Below are 18668 nucleotides of genomic sequence, written 5' to 3'. Positions count from 1 at the left end.
ATTTCAACCCACTTTAAAGGAAGTGGGAGAAGCAGGACTAGACTAAGAGAGGTGAAACCCACCAAAGAAAGTCAAGTACAGAATATAGTTCAGATGAGGTCAAATTGATTCTCGAATACAGTGTGGTGGTCTCCCTGTAGATCTGTTTCTTTTGCATTGCCACCAGAGACCCGGCGCAGTCTTTAACCCTTCTGATGTAACGGTATTGATCAGAATGTCACTTATTTCCGCGTCTCCCCGCGGGGGGCTGGGGGGGGAGGGGCAGACTTTCAGCTCTCTCTGATCTGAAATGCTAAATGCAGTTCTTGGAAAATAAGCACTTTGAGAAGTGCTGGGTTCTGTTTTTGTTTCCGTTTTGTTTTTGCTGCCCTAAGAAAATGGATTTGGAATTCAAGTTTGAATGTTGCATATGGAGGCATTACGGGGTAGTGGGTAAGACTTTGGAGGCAGCTTGAGTTCAGAACCTCTGTCCATCACTTAGGGATGGTGCTGGGTAGTTTCTTAACCCCCTAAGGCGTTTGTCTCCTACTTAAGACCTTTGTTTACTCAGCTATAGATGGCATTAAAAACAGTACTATCGTTGGGGTTTGCGAGGATTAAATAATGTGAAAGAGGATGGAACTTAAGGGCTCGGCGAATGTTTACTGTTATCTTAATGCCCATGAAAATGGTGGAGAATACTGTCAAATTACAGTAATTTTTAGTGTAGTTTATGCGGAACAGTTGGAATTATTTATCCCCAACGTTCAATGAATTTTCCCTTAGTTTGACCATCGTTTAATGAACATTTAGCCTCTGAGTTCCTACTTTGTGCCAGGCTCCTTCACAACTGCTATAATGGAAATCTTACTATACAGCCTGTGATTTGGTTGGTATGCTCCCATTTTAGAGATGAGGAAAATGGCTCTGCAGGTAACTTGACCAGGGCTACACAGCTGGCTTTCACTCTGAAAACTCTTTGCTTTTTCTACTTCATAAAGCTAACTTTCAAAAGGTCAATATATTCTTTAAAAGTCTGATTTTTTAAAAAACTTTTCTCAGTGAAGTGAAACACAGTATTACCATAATCTTCGTAAATATAGCTGTGTTTGAAGTATGTTGTTGTGGTGGTGGTGGTTTTAAGTAGTCTCCACCACAGTTAAGGGCTTGAACTCACAACCCTGAGATCATGACCTGAGCCAAGATCAAGCATTGGATGCTTAACTGCCCGAGCCACCTAGGCGTCCCTAAAGTTGGTTTTTATCCTTGTGTTAAATATTAATCTTACCTTTTTGAAAATAAAGTGGTCATAAGGTCATTGGTATTTTTTGAATTTTAAAAACCATATGTACACTCTGAGAATCTGGAAATACAGGAAGTGCTAAAACAAACAAAAATTACTAGTATCACCAAAGAAAACAGCTTTACTTTTTTGGTGTACTATTTATTGTAACATATGCACTTAAAAAAAAAAGATATCTACATATAGTTCTTGTTTTCTTCACTTTATATTGAGCAAATTCTCATATAATTAAATATTCTAAAATGTAGTGTAACGTCTATTATGCATAATTGGTATTATGTATATGTGCTCATTTATTCATCATTCTATTGTTCCCATTTCCCCCATTATAAACAATGTGTTTTGAACATACTTTTGAACATGAGTCTTTGAGTATATCTCTGATTCTTTACAGTAAATCCTTAGAAGTAAAATTTCTGGGCTAAAAGGCATAATTATTTTAAAAGTATATATTGCCAGGTTAGCATAAGGCTCAACAGAATACCCATCAGAATAATTGGCTCTAATATGGTGGAAACACGGGATTTATATTTTTTGAAGATGAGATAGAATACATTTGAGCACATTCTGAGCAAACAGTCCCTAATTATTAATTAGGGTGAATAGTTTAGTAAGGTCTGGGTTCTACTGCTCAGCATATAACCCAGAAATTCCAGTGTGAACAAACATCTAAAAAGTAATTTGTTAAATGACCAAGAAATATTTATTAAGGTGAATAAAATGAACATGTGATCTCTGCCCTCATGGAACTTGAAAACCTCTTTGAGGGGTGCCTGGGTAGTGCAGTCGTTAAGCATCTGCCTTCGGCTCAGGGCGTGATCCCGGTGTTCTGGGATCGAGGCCCACATCAGGCTCCTCCGCTGGGACCCTGCTTCTTCCTCTCCCACTCCCCCTGCTTGTGTTCCCTCTTTCGCTTGCTGTCTCTCTGTCAAATGAATAAAAAAAAAAAAATCTTAAAAAAAAAAAAAGAAAGAAAACCTCTTTGAGAAGGGAACCAATACATATTTAGTGCCTGCTATGTTATGCTAGGATATTTCATATAATTTATTTAATACAACACTTCCAGGTAGGTATCATTAGCCCCATTTTAGAGATGAGGAGACAGATTCAGGAAGGTTATGTATTTTGCTAAAGGCCATGTAGAAGGTGAAATGTCTACAAAGCCTAAGATTTTTCCTTCACACAATGCTGCCCGTCGCTAAAATGTGTTTGAGTAGAGTACAAATAAATACATAGATATATACAATTTATATAAAATACGTAGAAATATACATATAAAATATGTAGAAAACATAAAAATATAAACATAAATGCAAGGCAAAGTGGGATAGTTTAGAAAGTTACTTTTGAAATCGATGAGCTCTTCCTTTTATTTTCTTTATTCCCATAATCTCAACATTTCATTTTCCCATGATTATGGTCAGAATCAGTTATGGCCAAAGTAGATTTAAAGGGGCAAGGGGGAAAAGGGTGGGAGTGAGGGGAGGGAGGCAAGATCTGAGTGCCTCTGTCTGGTAGAAGCTTCACACATACTATGTCAAATTTGAAAGATGTGTTTTGTCTAGAAAAGAAATTAAAACTCAAAATATATTTACTTCCTCGATCACATAACTAATAAACCTAGATTAGAATCCAAGCCTTTTTGGTGGTGCAAAGCCCATATTCTTTCTACTATCATAGAGAGAGAATCATACTTCAAGGGAAACCTGGTATTGTGGTTAGGGGTCAAGTGTGTTCCAATTCTTAAGTTGGCATTGATGAGTCATTGAATTTTAAGTTTATTTTTTAAAAGATTTTATTTATTTATTTGAGAGAGAAAGAGAGAGAGAGCACAAGCAGGGGCAGGAGCAGAGGCATGGTAGAAGCAGGCTCCCCACTGAGTAGTGGGGCCCCATTCCAGGACCCTGGGATCATGACCTGAGCCAGAGGCAGACGCGAGCCACCCAGGTGTCCCGAATCATTTTATTTTGAACTTAGGACAGAACCCTAGAGATACCTAGCTAAACCTGTCATTTTGTAGATGATGAAAACATGGTCATACCATGATTTAGAGAGAGCCCCGGAATAGACTCTCTCATTTTGTGCTTTTGTCATTATTCTAAGCTACATTCTTTATCTTCTGGATAATCAACAAATGATTTTAAGTTTCTTATTTAAAAAAAACACAAAAAAAGATATAATGAAGTAATGAAGGATGAAGAAAAGTACAAGCAGATATAAGATTAGAATACAGATATCTACACCATACTGCCATATGCACTGGTTAGAGATGGGCTTCACATTTGTCTCTAAACTTTTGGAGTCCTGGCAAAAAGAAATGATTGGTTACATGATCCAATTTCCATAAGATTTTTTTTTTAAGTCACGCAGGAAAAACACAGTTGTTTCTTTTACTCTGATAGAAGAGAAATTTCTCCCATAGTGTCAAGCCCATGATCCCTGTAAATGGACACCAAGGCAAAATTTAAGTGTGAATGTTTTATTGGCAGGCACAATCCCAGGGCAGTAAGCGTGAAGCAAAAAGGTAAAACAGGGAAGAATGAGAAGCAAATACTAGGTTTTATATTATTGAGCTGGTCACAGCTCCTTCACAGAAACGGTCAGTTGGTCATCCATGGGATGTCTCTGGACAGATTTATTGAAATATTATGCATTGAAGTCCAGCAAAGGTTGCTTAGGCACTGAGAGGGAATTTACCTATGGGTTCCATCCAGTCTCCCAGCTGAGCATAGCTGAGGATGTCAGCTCCCAGTCTTTACAGCTCAGTGTGGTGGGAGGAACCTCGGGTGTCAGCCTCAGGTGGAGGAACCTAGGGCCTCATGAAGGAGTCATTGTAGAGGCAGGACCCCTGAGACAGATGAGACTGAGGAAATCTGAGTTGACACGTAAAATTTATTCATATACATGAGGTTATATTTAAAAGGGCAGTATATAAGATAGCAGAAGTTGTCATTGAAAACATTGTTATAGTAGATTTAATAGCACATGTTATGTGATTATTTGCTAACTAATTTGCTAACTAATTACACAGTGGGAAAAATAACTTTATAGTGAAAAAGCCTGGCAGGTACCACATTAATCCAATGACTGAATGACCATTGTTAGCAATGGGACAAATCAAAATAGTGTGCCACTTGCTAAGATGCAATTGAGAAGACATACTTCTGTGGTATTCTTACCAAAGACACATAATCAGAATCTAATAATCAGGAAATATCAGATGAACCAGATTGAGGAACATGTCACTAATTAACTGGCCTGTGATGTTCAAGAGTGTCCATGTCACAGATCTCTGAGGTAAATTACTGAGAAAAGCCTGGCACAGAATAACTTATATAACATGCTACCCCTGTGTGAAAAAAGAGAGGGAGCTAGCAATCTACCCATTTGTTTCTTTATGCATCAATATATTGGTGGATTCCTCAGATACTAGGAACACTGGTTACCTATGTGTGGGTGTGGTAGGAACTGGGCTGAAAGTAGACCAAAGATAAGCTTTTCACTATATGCATTTTTTAAAACTTCCTTTTATTATGAAATTCACGTAGTATGAAATTATTAAAGTATACAGTTCAATGGAATTTAGTATATTCACAATATTGTTGCAACCACATCTCTGTCTCATTCCAAAACATTTTTATTATCTCAAAAGAAAATCCTGTACCTTTTAAGCAGTCACCTCCAATTTCCCCCTCCCCCCAGGCGCTGACAACCACCAATCTGCTTTCTGTCTCTATGCATTTACCTAGTTTGGATGTTTCATATAAATGGAATAATACAGCATGCAATTTTTTGTCTCTGGCTTATTTCACTTCATGTAATACTTTCAAGGTTCATGCACACTGTAGCGTGTAGCAGTAGTTGATTCCTTTTAACAGCTGAGTAATATTGTGTGTGTATGTGTGTGTGTGTCTATACATAACTCGTTTTATTTATCCGTGCATCTGCTGATGGACATTTGAATTATTTCCACTTTTTGGCTCTTGTGGAAAATGCTGCATGAACATCCATGTGCAAGTGTTAATTTGAGTACTTATTTTCAAGTTCTTTTGGATATATGCATACAAGTAGAATTGTTGGGTCATATGGTAACTTTTTAAGAGCTACTCAACTGTTTTTCAATGCTTGCACCATTTTACATTACCACTAGCAATGTAAAACAGTCCAAATTTCTCTACATTCTCACAAACATTTGTTATTTTCCATTTAAAAAAATTATTAGTAGGGGCGCCTGGGTGGCTCAGTCTTTAAGCGTCTGCCTTCGGCTAGGGCATGATCCCAGGGTCCTGGGATCGAGCCCCACATCGAGCCCTGCATTGGGCTCCCTGCTCTGCCGGGAGCCTGCTTCTTCCTCTCCCACTCCCCCTGTTTGTGTTCCCTCTCTCTCTGGCTGTCTCTCTCTCTGTCAAAGAAATAAATAAAAATCTTTAAAAAAATTATTACTGTAGCTGTTCTAGTAAACCTAATAATAATTTAAAAAAACCTTCTCATTGTAGTTTTGATTTGGATTTCCCTAATGACTAATGATGTTGAGCATCTTTTCATGTCATTACTGGCCACTTATATATCTTTGGAGAAATGTCTGTTTGAGTCCTGGATACCTTTATGTATGTTCTATTTTTGGAATCCTTGAATGTATTGCCTAATTAAAAATTAAACTAAAATTTTAGAAATAAAAGGAAGAGTCATTTAACAATTCTGGGTCTCATTTTCCTCATTGTATAATGAAGGGATTAGACTAGACCCGGGTTTTCAACCTTTGGTACTATTGACATTTTGGGCCAGACTCTTCTTGTTGTGAGGCCTGTCCCTGTATTGTAGGATGTATGTATTGTAGCAGCATCCCTGGCCTCTACCAGCTAGATGCCAGTTGCAAACCCCCCTCAAGCTGTGACAACCAAAAATGTCTCAAGACATTGCCCAATGTCCTCCAGGGGGGCATAATTGCCCCCTGTCGAAGATCAGTGGATTAGATCGATGGTTTATAAACACATGCCCCCCAGACTTGGATCACTTTGTTTTTGTTTTTGCTCTCTTTTTAAAGACTTGGATCATTTTGTAGGTAGTACTGGGGTTTTGCAAGCTATTTTTATTTAAAAAACAAAACAACTAAAAAAACAAAGTATAGTTGAACAATTGTACATTTATCTAATGTACTGTATAAAACATGCTTCTTTGCTTTTATTAGAATGAAATCAACTCAAAATATAAATACTAGTTGACTATGATGCATCAGGAGCTCTGATTGACATTTACATATGTATCTGATTTATAAAAATAGGAAAGCAAATTGTCAATAAATGATATTTTTTAGTTTCATAAATCATCGATTCAACTTGGGGTAGAGGGTAGATAATAGAAGAAGCCTTTGGGGGTAAAAAAGCTAGGAATCCCTCAAATAGAGAATCAACATTAAATATTGACTTTAAACATATTGCAGTTCTTTGCCCTACTTCCATGGGGTGGCATTGGTGAGTTCTGAGTAAAATTTCTAATTGACACATAGGCATTTACAAGTTAATCTGTACAAATGGGGACTTCACTGTTCGCACAACACAGTAGAAAAAAAAAACAAAAGCTCTTGGAATTTCTCCCACAGTTGCCTGTTTTATACAATCCCCCCCCCCTTTCCTCATCTGTCAAATGTTTACACTGAATTGAAGTTTTAAAAAAATAAACCTTGGTATCCTACTTCTTCAGCTGTTACCCACCTCTTACCAGCGGTGTCCCTGAACTCCCCTCGTCCAAAACAAAACGAAAATCTGGATTCTGTTGCTCGCTAACCTTGGACGGTTCCCAAACACTAGCAGCCTGAAACAAACTCCTTGCGAAGTTTCTCTCCAACTTTATCTCTCTCCATTCTGTCCCACAAACCACAATGCCTGCCTTTGAATCATGGGTCGTGCTCCTTTACAACTCCAGGTACTTACACATGATATTCTCTCCATCTAGAAATCCCTCCTCCTGTTTGCTCTCAGTTTCAGCACTACTGATTTTCTTTTTTACTGTGGCAAAATATACATAACATAAAATTTACCATGTTAACTATTTTGAAGTGTACAGTTAATCGGCATGAAGTACAGTCACATTTTTGCACAACCATCACCATCATCCTGGCACCACCTACAAACTGGCAATGTTGATTCTCCCTACAACTTTTAAACTATTGATATTTTGGATCAGATAATTTTTCATTGGGGTGGTTTTGGGGGGTCGGGGGTGTCCTGACCTGTATGTTGTAGGATGTTTAGCAGCATCCCTGGCCTCCACTTTGGAAAAATGCATTATGGGCATTCATTAATATCAGACACAGAACTATTTGTAACTTGACTGTGTGTCAGATCAGCTGTGCTTTCAGTAGTAAACAAATAGAGCATTTAATTGCCACAACAGTGATAACATAATCACTCTGATTGGCATTGCTTCAGAATAGCTAAGACTAACCAGAAAAAGTCTAGATTGGAAACGACAGCTTTACATGCATGACTGAATGTGTACGGGTGGAAAACTGTTGATGTATAGGGTTAAAAACTCTATTTTAGTTTTTTTACCATAATTACTCCAAATTTTATAGCGTGACATCAACTGGCTTGCAGGAAAAACCTATTCTGTGTTATTCTTAGACCAAAAGAGTGTATGTGTCAAAAAAAATTTTATTTGATCTTGTTGGCCAATATATAATGTAGTTACAGTGAACAAGACAATATAGACAATTATTTGAGAAAGATATTAATTGTATGCCAGGAAATGTGTAAAAGTTCCCAAAGCAAATATTCTGCATCCATCGCTATCTTTCCAACACCTAAAATGAGGTATTTTGAGTACCACTTTAACTTTTCAGACTTTTCAGTTTACCATCAATGTTGAGGGCATTCAGCAATAAAATATAATTATTTTAAAACCATACACTGAAAGATGAGATCTTTCAATGATGCTATGAATACTTATACCCAGATTCTCATAGTAGAACAATTAGACCAGTGATAAATTAAGAAGGGGAACTAAAACTGGTTCTGTTTCTGCCTGATTATAGATAACAAGTTAGACTGTGATAGTGACAATACAAGACATAAAATTTATCAGCAGAATATACTTTTATTCATAATATAATTAATTTATCCACAGATACTTAGGTTTAATAAACGTTTTCTTCTTCCTATAAGAACACATTATGTTCAGAGAAAAGTCTAGATTGTCCTTGAATCTATATAATAATATTATTTAAGCCAGCAGCAGCATCGTTATGATTGCCAATTTTTAAATATTCATGTGCCAACACTTTACATATATTATCTCATTTAATCATTACGGCAAGTCTGTGAAGTAGACATTATTAGCTAGAGTTGCTGAGTAACCTGTTCAAAGTCCCTCAAGGAATAAGCCTCACAACCCAGTTCTGTCTTTCTCTAAACTTTGTTCTTTTGCTCTTCTAATCCAAACTGTAAGAACTTTGGGGAAGACAAACAAGCAATTTTAATTCTTAATTACCCACATACTTAATAATAGCCTCACTAAGACAGTGAAATTCCTGTACTGCAGACTGAGCGTGAATTATTTTGACATTTGTGACTGTCAACTTAATTACCCATACACGTGACCTTCTGTTATAGTATCAGATTCTATCTGTCGGTCTCTGAATTAGGTTTTGGTGACTCGTCAAAATTAAGATCACTCTTACATCGAAATGTCTGCTATGCTTTATTCATTCTCTGTCTGTAAGCAGAAGGTCCACAGAAAGCTCCTAGAAGATTAAATTAGAGGAAGACTTTCTTAACTTCTTACAAGCCTACCCTCTCTTTTGAATGGTAGTCCTTCATAGGCTTGCTTAAAGAATAGACATTTTCCCATGGCCCCCTGCTGATTCTGAATGAACAGATTCTCAGCCCCCTGCTGACAGCTGAATGTATTGTTTATCCTCATCTTCACTCTTTACTGACAGCCTTCATAATGACTTGCTTAGAGGACAAATGGCATGGCAGAATCTCTGACAACTCATTAAGGAAGAATACAGTAGAGTTTTGCCAAGTATCACGACCATTTTAACATGAGGTAACAGCAGGTTTTTGTCAAGATGGAATAAGGAAAAGATGCTGCAGAGCACTATTGCCTTCTGTCAAAAACACATACTGTCTCTTTGCATTGTTTTTTTTTTAAATTATTTTATGAAGAAGTCAACGTATAGACTATCAACAGCATTTTACCTCTGCACATACTATTCCCTCTGTATGGAATGCCTTCTCTCTCTCCTTCCTCTCCCCACCTTTCCAGAGCCAGCCCAAGTGGAACTTTCCGTATGAGCTCTTCCCTGTCTCCCACGGCCTCACTCCTTCTGAGCTCTGACAACACTTTTTTTCTATCTCTATTATAATAATTAGCATGTTGCAGTGTATTCTGTGTAATTATTTGTCTGTCTGGATTCAACTAGAAACTTCGAACACAGGGACCATAGCAAGCTTATTCATCTTTGCATCGCCTGCACCCAGATCAGTGACTAGCACAGAACAGGGTCTGGGTTCCAGATTATTAAATGACTTCACTACCATAGTATGAATTTTTCCTTGTTGGGGTCCAGACCTTCTCAGAGTACAGTGGTTGCAATAATGGAAACTATTGACAAGTCCCAATTCTGCTAATTTCTTGATGTGTAGCCTTTCAAGTTTCCCATTCTGTAAAATGGGGATTGTAATGATACTTATCTTGTGGAAGTAAGTTTCTGCAAATGTTTCCAGTTTTCTTCATAGTTATAGATCTATTCAGGTTTTCTGCTACCTATTCTTTAGTCAATTAATGTAAGTTATATTTTCTTAAGAACCATTCATATCTTGTTTTATTTTCATAAAGCACTAGTAAGTATTCTCCTATTGATTGATTTTATCTATACATCTGGTTATGTCCTATTCCTAACTTGTATATATGTGTGCTCTCCTGTCTTTTCTCTTTTCCTCTTTATCGAAAGAAATATATCAAAATGTTAATAGTGGCTCTCTCAGTGTGATAAGATTATGGGTTATTTTTATATTTTTCTGGGTTTTTTTCCCCAAAAGTTCAGAAATCAGTGCATATATTCTTACATAGTCACAAAAAAATACTTAAAGAAAAAAATCTCTTTCAGTTCCTTTATTTCCAAACAAGGAAACTGAGGCTAGGAACATTACATAGACAGATCATGACCTTAGACTAGAACCGGGAAATCCGTACTGGACCAGCCACTTTTTGCTGTGAGGTAAGAGCCACAAAAGCACCGGGCTTTCTCTAGTTCTGATATAAAGAAATGTAGGGATGCCTGGGTGGCTCAGTTGCTTAAGTATCTGCCTTCGGCTCAGATCATGATCTCAGGGTCCTGGGATTGAGCTCCATGTTGGGCTCTCTGCTCAGCTGCGAGTCTGCTTCTCCCTCTCTCTCTCTCAAATAAATAAAATCTGGAAAGAAAGAAAGAAAGAAAGAAAGAAAGAAAGAAAGAAAGAAAGAAAGAAAGAAAGAAAGAAAGAGGAGAGGGAGGAAGGAAGAAACTGAGCCACTACACCATTTCACTTCCTCTCTTGTTTTCATCTTACATAAAGGTGACAATTGTTAGAGTTGGGTAAAAGATCACTAAGAATTTATTTTGGAGGCCTAACTCACTTTATGTCATAAACTGAATTTTTTGGCAATTCAGCATTATAGTTGATGATAAAAGTAATTACTATAGTGATAAAGAACAACTTAATGTGTGAGGATAATACATATGGCAATGAGTGAAATATTTGTGTAAACGGAAGGTGGAAGATATATTTTTGATATTTTTAAATATCCTGTGATTCTATAAGATTTTTTAAAGGAAAACTATTTTTTGAGAAATATTTTTATTTTTATTGGAGGAAAACTACTTTTTTAAGTAATGTCTATGCCCAATGTGGGGCTCAAACTCGCAACCCCTAGAACAAGAATCACATGTTCTAACTGAGCCAGCCAGGTGCCCCAAAGGAAGACTATTTTTTAAAAAACTGTCTGGGTAAGGTGCCTGGCTGGGTCAATCAGTAGAGCATGCAACGCTTGATCTCAGGGTTGTAAGTGTGAGCCCCACGTTGGGTGTAGAGATTGCTAAAAGAAAAAATCTTTAAAAAAATTTTTTTTGATAAAAAAAAACTGGGAGAAGGCTCTTTGCACTTTTCCAACTCAGCAAATTTGAAAGAAGAGATATGCAGTCCAATTTGATTCAACAAATATTTCTGGATTACCTACTTTGAATCTTTTACTAGACCACATGCAATAGACTTGCATGCTCTACCAACTGAGCCAGCCAGGTACCCCAAAGGAAGACCATCAAAAAGAAAAAAAACCTGTGTGGGAAAGGGTGTCATCTAATAGTAGAAGACATTTATCAATGTGCCAAACATTGTGCTATCTCTTAAATGAATTATTACATTTAATCCTCATGATAACTCCATGAGATGCCATTAGTATCTTCATCTTGCTGAATTCACTTCCCACTATAAGCCAGTTAATGTTGCATAAAGAAAACCTCTAATCCATAACCAGAGCCTATACTCATTCTAACCACCTAAGCAGGTGTTTCTTCCATATCTTTTTGCAGTTGGAAGGTATATATTCATTAATATTTTCTTGATTCTCACATTCTCCTCCTCTGCCTCCCCAGTTAGTCTTTGCAAAAATAAGCTTCTTAGCTCAATTCAAGGAGCAAGTGAACAGAATTTATTATTGGCCGATGAGGTCCATGGGTCCAATGGATCTATTTGGTCTGCACTAGGCTATTTGTTAACTAAGGTGAATATAATGAATTTTTGAAGGCAAAAAAAAAAAAAAAAAGATGATGTCTTGCTCTAAGACTAGGAAATGTTTTCTTATTTTTTTTTAAGATTTTATTTATTTATTCGACAGAGATAGAGACAGCCAGCGAGAGAGGGAACACAAGCAGGGGGAGTGGGAGAGGAAGAAGCAGGCTCATAGCGGAGGAGCCTGATGTGGGGCTCGATCATGCCCTGAGCCGAAGGCAGACGCTTTAACCGCTGTGCCACCCAGGCACCCCTAGGAAATGTTTTCTAAAGTTAAGTTTAGGAACTATAAAATGTGGGATTTTTGTTTGGTTTTGTTGTATGCAATCCAGATGGCTAAGAAAGAATAAAGATGTTGACAAAGGTTAACTGGGCAGAGGATGTAAGAAAGACCATTTTCTTTTTGTACTCTTCCACATTTAAAACATTCTGCCCTGGGGGGGAGCCTAAATTTCTCCTCCTCTTTGAAAATGTCAGAAACCTCTTACTTAAAACACTGTTTTATCATCTTAATACAGTGGTTCTCAATCCTGACTACTCATTAAATCATCAGAGAACTTTTTTTTTTATGCCATGCCTAAAACCAAACACAGAGATGCCAATTTAATTGTTCTGAGGTGAGACCTGGGCATTATCATTGATTAAAAGTCCCCCAGGTGATTCTAATTTGAAGCTGGGTGAGAAAGTGAATGGGTTAATGTGCTATCTTAATATCTCCCTGATCTCTCAGTAAGTTACTTGGGAAAGGAACTGATTTTAATACTTCATTTTATTGCTTATGAAACATTCAATTAACATTTGTTGTCTGAAGATAAGAAGAAAGATAAGAAGGGAAAGATTGGACTTGTGATCTGAACTTTACAGTCCAGTGATGTAATTGTGACCAATCAGAGACCCAATCGGTTTATTTTTTAGTATTATATCTCAGTGCCATTCATTTATTTTATTATCAGCCTTTAGTTAAATTTCAATGCCTATTTCTACTACAGGAGCTAGAAATTTTACATCCATTACCAGAAATACAATAGACCATGTTCCAAAACCTTTGTCAGTCTGTTCAACGAACAGGTGATGGCCATATGCCAAGGGAATATGCTGCCCTCTGCAGGGTATTGTGCTGTTACAGATGAAAACACCATCTCCCTATGTGTATTTCAAAGCTAGTGAGAACTCATGGAACAAAACAAAAAGGTTTCATGGTCAAATCATTTGGAAAATGCTACACTACCTTTGTATAAGGAAATCACATTGCAAATTAACAAAAAAAAAATTGAGAAGTTCTATAATAAATTTGTTTCCCAAACTAACTGGACCATTTTCTCCCCTCCCTAACTCCTGCTTATATTTGGGGAACTAATATTATACAAATAACAGTATTTTGTATTTTGTATATGATTTTGTATTAATCTACAAAAACATCTGGGGTTTGGAGTAATTAAAGGAGAAAAACGTACTGTACAATTTCTTCAATAAGCTATAAAAAGGAAAAGATTGGTAAAGTAGATACATTAGAATAAAAAGATCCCATCTCCATGCAGTGACATTTTGACTGGAGGGATACACTCTGATGTGGCAATGTGAGCTGCTATGGGATACTATTCATGTTATCTTTCTTCTTAGTTTTTTATCTTAATGCAGCATTTGAGATGTTTGTACTGTTGCATAACAAATGAAATTACGACTTGTGCTTTATAACATACGAAGTTGATTTCATGTACTGTCAAATGTGGCAGGAATCCTATTAGACCACAAATATAGAGGCAGTGAGACTAGGCATGACAGGGTTCCACCCAGAAGTTCGGTTAGTATCGGTGTAGATCCATTCACGCAATTACAGCTGTGTTTTCCTCAGCTTAGGAAGACAGCAAGTTTTATAGAAATAGAATGTTTTTGGTCAAAAGGCTTGGGTTCATTCTTTTATGTCACTAATTTTGTGATCCATGCCAATTAAATGCAATTCTCCTCAGGTGTAAAAGGAAGACATATAGAGCTGTTGTAACTGTTCGGTGAGATATTATATGATGTGAAACACATCACACATAGCGTCAGATATATAGTAGGACCGCAACAAATATAAGTTCAATGTGAAGATGCTTGGTGAGCACAGAGATAACACCTTGACTAAAGAGCCAAGGGGTCAACATAGAAGGAGGCCGAAACTGGACGTAAGAATTAAAGTGACCAATCCCATCCCACTTTGCCAGCAACCATCCCTGTTTTACCACTTACAGTCCTGCATTAGGGAAACTCCTCAGTTCTGGGAAAAGTGGGGTGGTTGATCATCCTAACTCAAAATAGAATAGAATAACCCAGAATAGAAGTGCAAACAACTAGGAAAAAAACTAGTGGTCAGAACACAGACACAGAGTCTGGGAACATTAGGAAGAATGCTCCTGAGATTGACCATATTTCTCAGGCAAACCAGGCTTGGAGTGTGAGTAGGGATAAAGTCACAGGTGGAGGTCAATAGAAAGACTTGACCCAATTGAGGGAAACTCACGATGCTGTACAAGTAGCACTATACAAGAGAAATAGTACACAACTAATTTGTTGAGTGACTGTGGTGGTGAGACAAAAGTGAACAATATGGGGGCACCTGGGTGGCTCAGTTGGTTAAGTGTCCGACTCTTGATTTCATCTCAGGTCATGATCATAAGGTCTGAGATCAAGCCCCACGTCAGGCTCCATGCTGGACGTGGAGACTGCTTGGGATTCTCTCTCCCTTTCTCTCTGCCCCTCCCCCCTCTCTTTCTCAAAAAAAAAAAAAGTGAACGATAAGGAAAGAATAGTCTCTTTAGGAGTAATGCTGGCAAAATTATTATCCACACGGGATGGAACAATTCCTTACCTCATACAATACACAAAAATTAACAACACAGAAGTCTAAATATGGAAATCACAACTTTAAACATTTTAGAAGGAAATAAAGGAGAAAAGCTTAATGAAGGGCTCTTTAAATAAGATATTAAAAGGGAAAGATTGATAAAGTTGTTTACGTTAAAGTGAAAAGATCCCATGAACAGAGTGAAAGACAAGCCATAAACTGGGGAACAACATTTTCAACACATCAAACCTACAAAGTACTTATATCAAGAGTATGTTAACGACCCTAACAATTCAGTAAGGAAAATATCAGCAATACAACAGACACATGAGAGGAATAAACAATTTATAGAAGAAACCTATGTGGGAAAAAAACATATTTTTTACGGAGTTCAGTTTTACTGTGAATCAGAAAAACACAAATAGAATAACAATGAAATAACATTTTGCACCAAGCAGATTGTCAGAAATTAAAAAGCCTGAGAATACTAAGTGTTGGTGAGAAGCAAGAGAAATTCTCTTACGTTGCTGGTGAGGGTGTAAACTGATATAACTCTTCAGGAGAGCAAACTCTCACTATCTACAGATGTTTTAAAAGTATATACCCAAGCACCATATTTTAGGCATACAGACTAAAGAAACTCTCAAACGTGCACACCAGTGATTGCATACAAGGCTATTCATTGCAACATGGTTTATAAGTGCAAGAGACTGGAAACAACTCAAATGTCCATCAATGATAAAATAAACTGTGGTATAATCCAGCCAATTTATTAAAATAAATGAGTAGAGCTAATTACCAATAGGAACAAATCTGAAAAGCATTCTACAGAACTAGAAAAAACAAGTTGCAACAGGATTTATACAGTATGTTATTGTTTACATCAAATGTAAAAAAAAAATACAGTATTATAAACTTCATAGGTATACAAATACATAATGAAAGTAGGAAAACAGTCAGAGATAATAAACCAGAGAGTGGTTACCTCTGAGGAGAAAAGGACAGAAATAAAATCAGGAAGGAGTTCATAGGGCATCAAATATGTCTTCTATGTCTTACTTTTAAACCATCTAAAGCAACTATAGCAAAATGTTGAGATTGGCCAAAATTGGGTGATAGGAACATGAGCATTATTTGGTTCTCTATACTTTTCTCTACACTTTGAGTATTCTATTTTTTTAAGAAAGAAAAGACAATATTATTAACATTTAAATTCAGATTATTTCCATATTACTCTGAATATAAAAAAAGAAACAAAACTCTTTTTAAGAATTGATCAAGCCTGGGGCGCCTTTGTGTCTCAGTCATTGTTAAGCGTCTGCCTTTGGCTCAGGGCGTGATCCCAGGGTCCTGGGATGGAGCCCCGCATCGGGCTCCCTGCTCAGCGGGAAGTCTGCTTCTCCCTCTCCCACTCCCCCTGCTGTGTTCCCTCTCTCACTGGCTGTCTCTCTCTCTGTCAAATAAATAAATAAAATCTTCTAAAAAAAATTAATCAAGCCAAGTTTAACATGATTTCCAAAGAATAAGTTAAAACTACCCAGTGTCCTGACACATAGTTCACTGCTACTTAACCAACACTAGATGTCACTTTACTTCATGCATTTAGTTTAATATGAGTGCTTTCTAGTGAAATAAGATGAACTTGAATACAGTTTGTAATTGTTTTCCTCCAGTTGATATAGAGAATGAGGAAAACTAAGAGTGCTTTCGCTATATAACCATTTGGGAAGGCAAGAGATACGTCTGTTTTAGTTCATAGTTTTATTCTCAACATCTACTGCACATAATAGGATTATAGAAATACTGTTTGTTAGCTCAACAGACGAAAGGTACAAGAAACTTTAACAGAAGAAATTTTTCCTATCACCAAATTTACAAAATTACAAAAGTTACATTTGGAACAGTTTTTCTTTCAAATGGCAGGTAGGTATGAGAGACTTGCCAGGGAAATGTGGGGGCTCTAATCTCAAAGACAATTTGTGGTCAATGGGGGGAGGGTTGGACATCATTTCAGATCTTTTAATTCAAAGTTATATTGCAGTTCATTGGAGCGCTGCATTATCCACAAACAAGGACTCCTTAAATCACTAATTTTTACCCTTTTAGGGGGATAAAGACCTTTGATAATCATGAAAAACATGGGCTTTCTGAACATTTCTATATAAACACATAAAAATTGTTTCACGCCATTTCTGCGGATTTGCAGAGGTGCTTAAGGCTCATGCATGGACCCCAGATTGGAACCCCAGAGACAGGCAAAAAAGCACTTGCCCAGGTACTTCCCTCAAGTTTCTTTTTTTTTTTTTTTTAAGATTTTTTATTTATTTATTCGACAGAGATAGAGACAGCCAGCGAGAGAGGTAACACAAGCAGGGGGAGTGGGAGAGGAAGAAGCAGGCTCACAGCAGAAGAGCCTGATGTGGGGGTAGATCCAAGATCACCGGGATCATGCCCTGAGCCGAAGGCAGACGCTTAACCGCTGTGCCACCCAGGCGCCCCTTCCCTCAAGTTTCTTAAACTCTGTGTTCACTCTGGCAATAACTGAGACTGGAAATCACAACTGAGAATGTGTGGTTGAGGCCTGTACACATGATGTGGCTACACAATTTAATTGTGTGAATAAATGTATGGACACTAACCCTGTAAATTCAGGTATTAACCAAACATGGGCAATATCTACTTTGGAAATATCTGTCTTATAGACTCCAAACTACTTATATATATTCTTTTCTATAAGAATATTTAAGAAAAGAACAAAATATAACATTTATTTGCTATAGTATTTATTTGGAAGCTCGATAATCCCTGGGGACCAAACTAAGTTCCCAGAATTGCTCCACGAATTAAAAAATATTTCCTTGTGCCTGTTTGTCCAACTGTTTTCATTGTATACATCCTAACTGGAAAGAATTATTTTTAAAAATTTTATTATTGATTTTCTTGCATCATAAATATTTCTAAAGTAATCTTTAGCCAAAACTAGGTGCTAGTAATTGATTTTATGAATACGAGTTAATGACATTTCACTACACAGTGTAAAGACACTCAAAATCAAGTAAGCTTGAAACCTTTTTATCTTCTTAGTTCCAGACCTTTTCCTTATTCCAAAGGCCTCTTCTGTTAAGTCACATTATCAATCTACCATTATCAGGTGTTCAATAACAAACAGGATTCTTCTTTATCACGACAAGCCTTTTATCTGAACTACTTAGGTCACAGTTACAATAGGTGAAATGGACCACTTTTTAAAAATTGTGGTTTTACTCTATAGAGATTATGTTAATGCCATAAAAAGAGTATTAAATGGTACCAAGAGTTTCTTTTTCTCCTACTGTGAAATTCTACTTTATGTTTTAGGCCTTGGTAGAGTCAGACGAGTACTTTGGACACCTGATTTGGTGCAGTGACCTAACAACCGGTTACAGCACCCATTGTGAAATTACATGTGGAAAAGGGAAGCTGCTCTATAAAAACAGAATCTACCTTGGGTTCTAGCCACGTGACCACCAAAAACTTCCACGACCCTTTCTAACAGATAGAGAAGAACATGTGGCTTTTATCCGAGGTAGAAAGGGCTCTGAGCAGCAGTTTAATTTAGGCAGTTAAACAAAAATTCAGAGTTCTGCTTCCTTAAAACAAAGAGCCTGAGTGCTGATCCTTCTTTGTTTATAATTGATAACGCCCCTAGGATGTTTTCTTAAAGAAAGTGGTCAGTATAAACATTTTAATTCCATGGAGAAAAACTTATATTTTCACAACTAAATATTTAACCATTTATCCAATAAAATCT

This window comes from Ursus maritimus, unplaced genomic scaffold, assembly GCF_017311325.1.
Source record: "Ursus maritimus isolate PB19 unplaced genomic scaffold, ASM1731132v1 scaffold_21, whole genome shotgun sequence".
Lineage (NCBI taxonomy): Eukaryota > Metazoa > Chordata > Mammalia > Carnivora > Ursidae > Ursus > Ursus maritimus.
Note: the sequence above shows the minus strand (reverse complement) of the source record.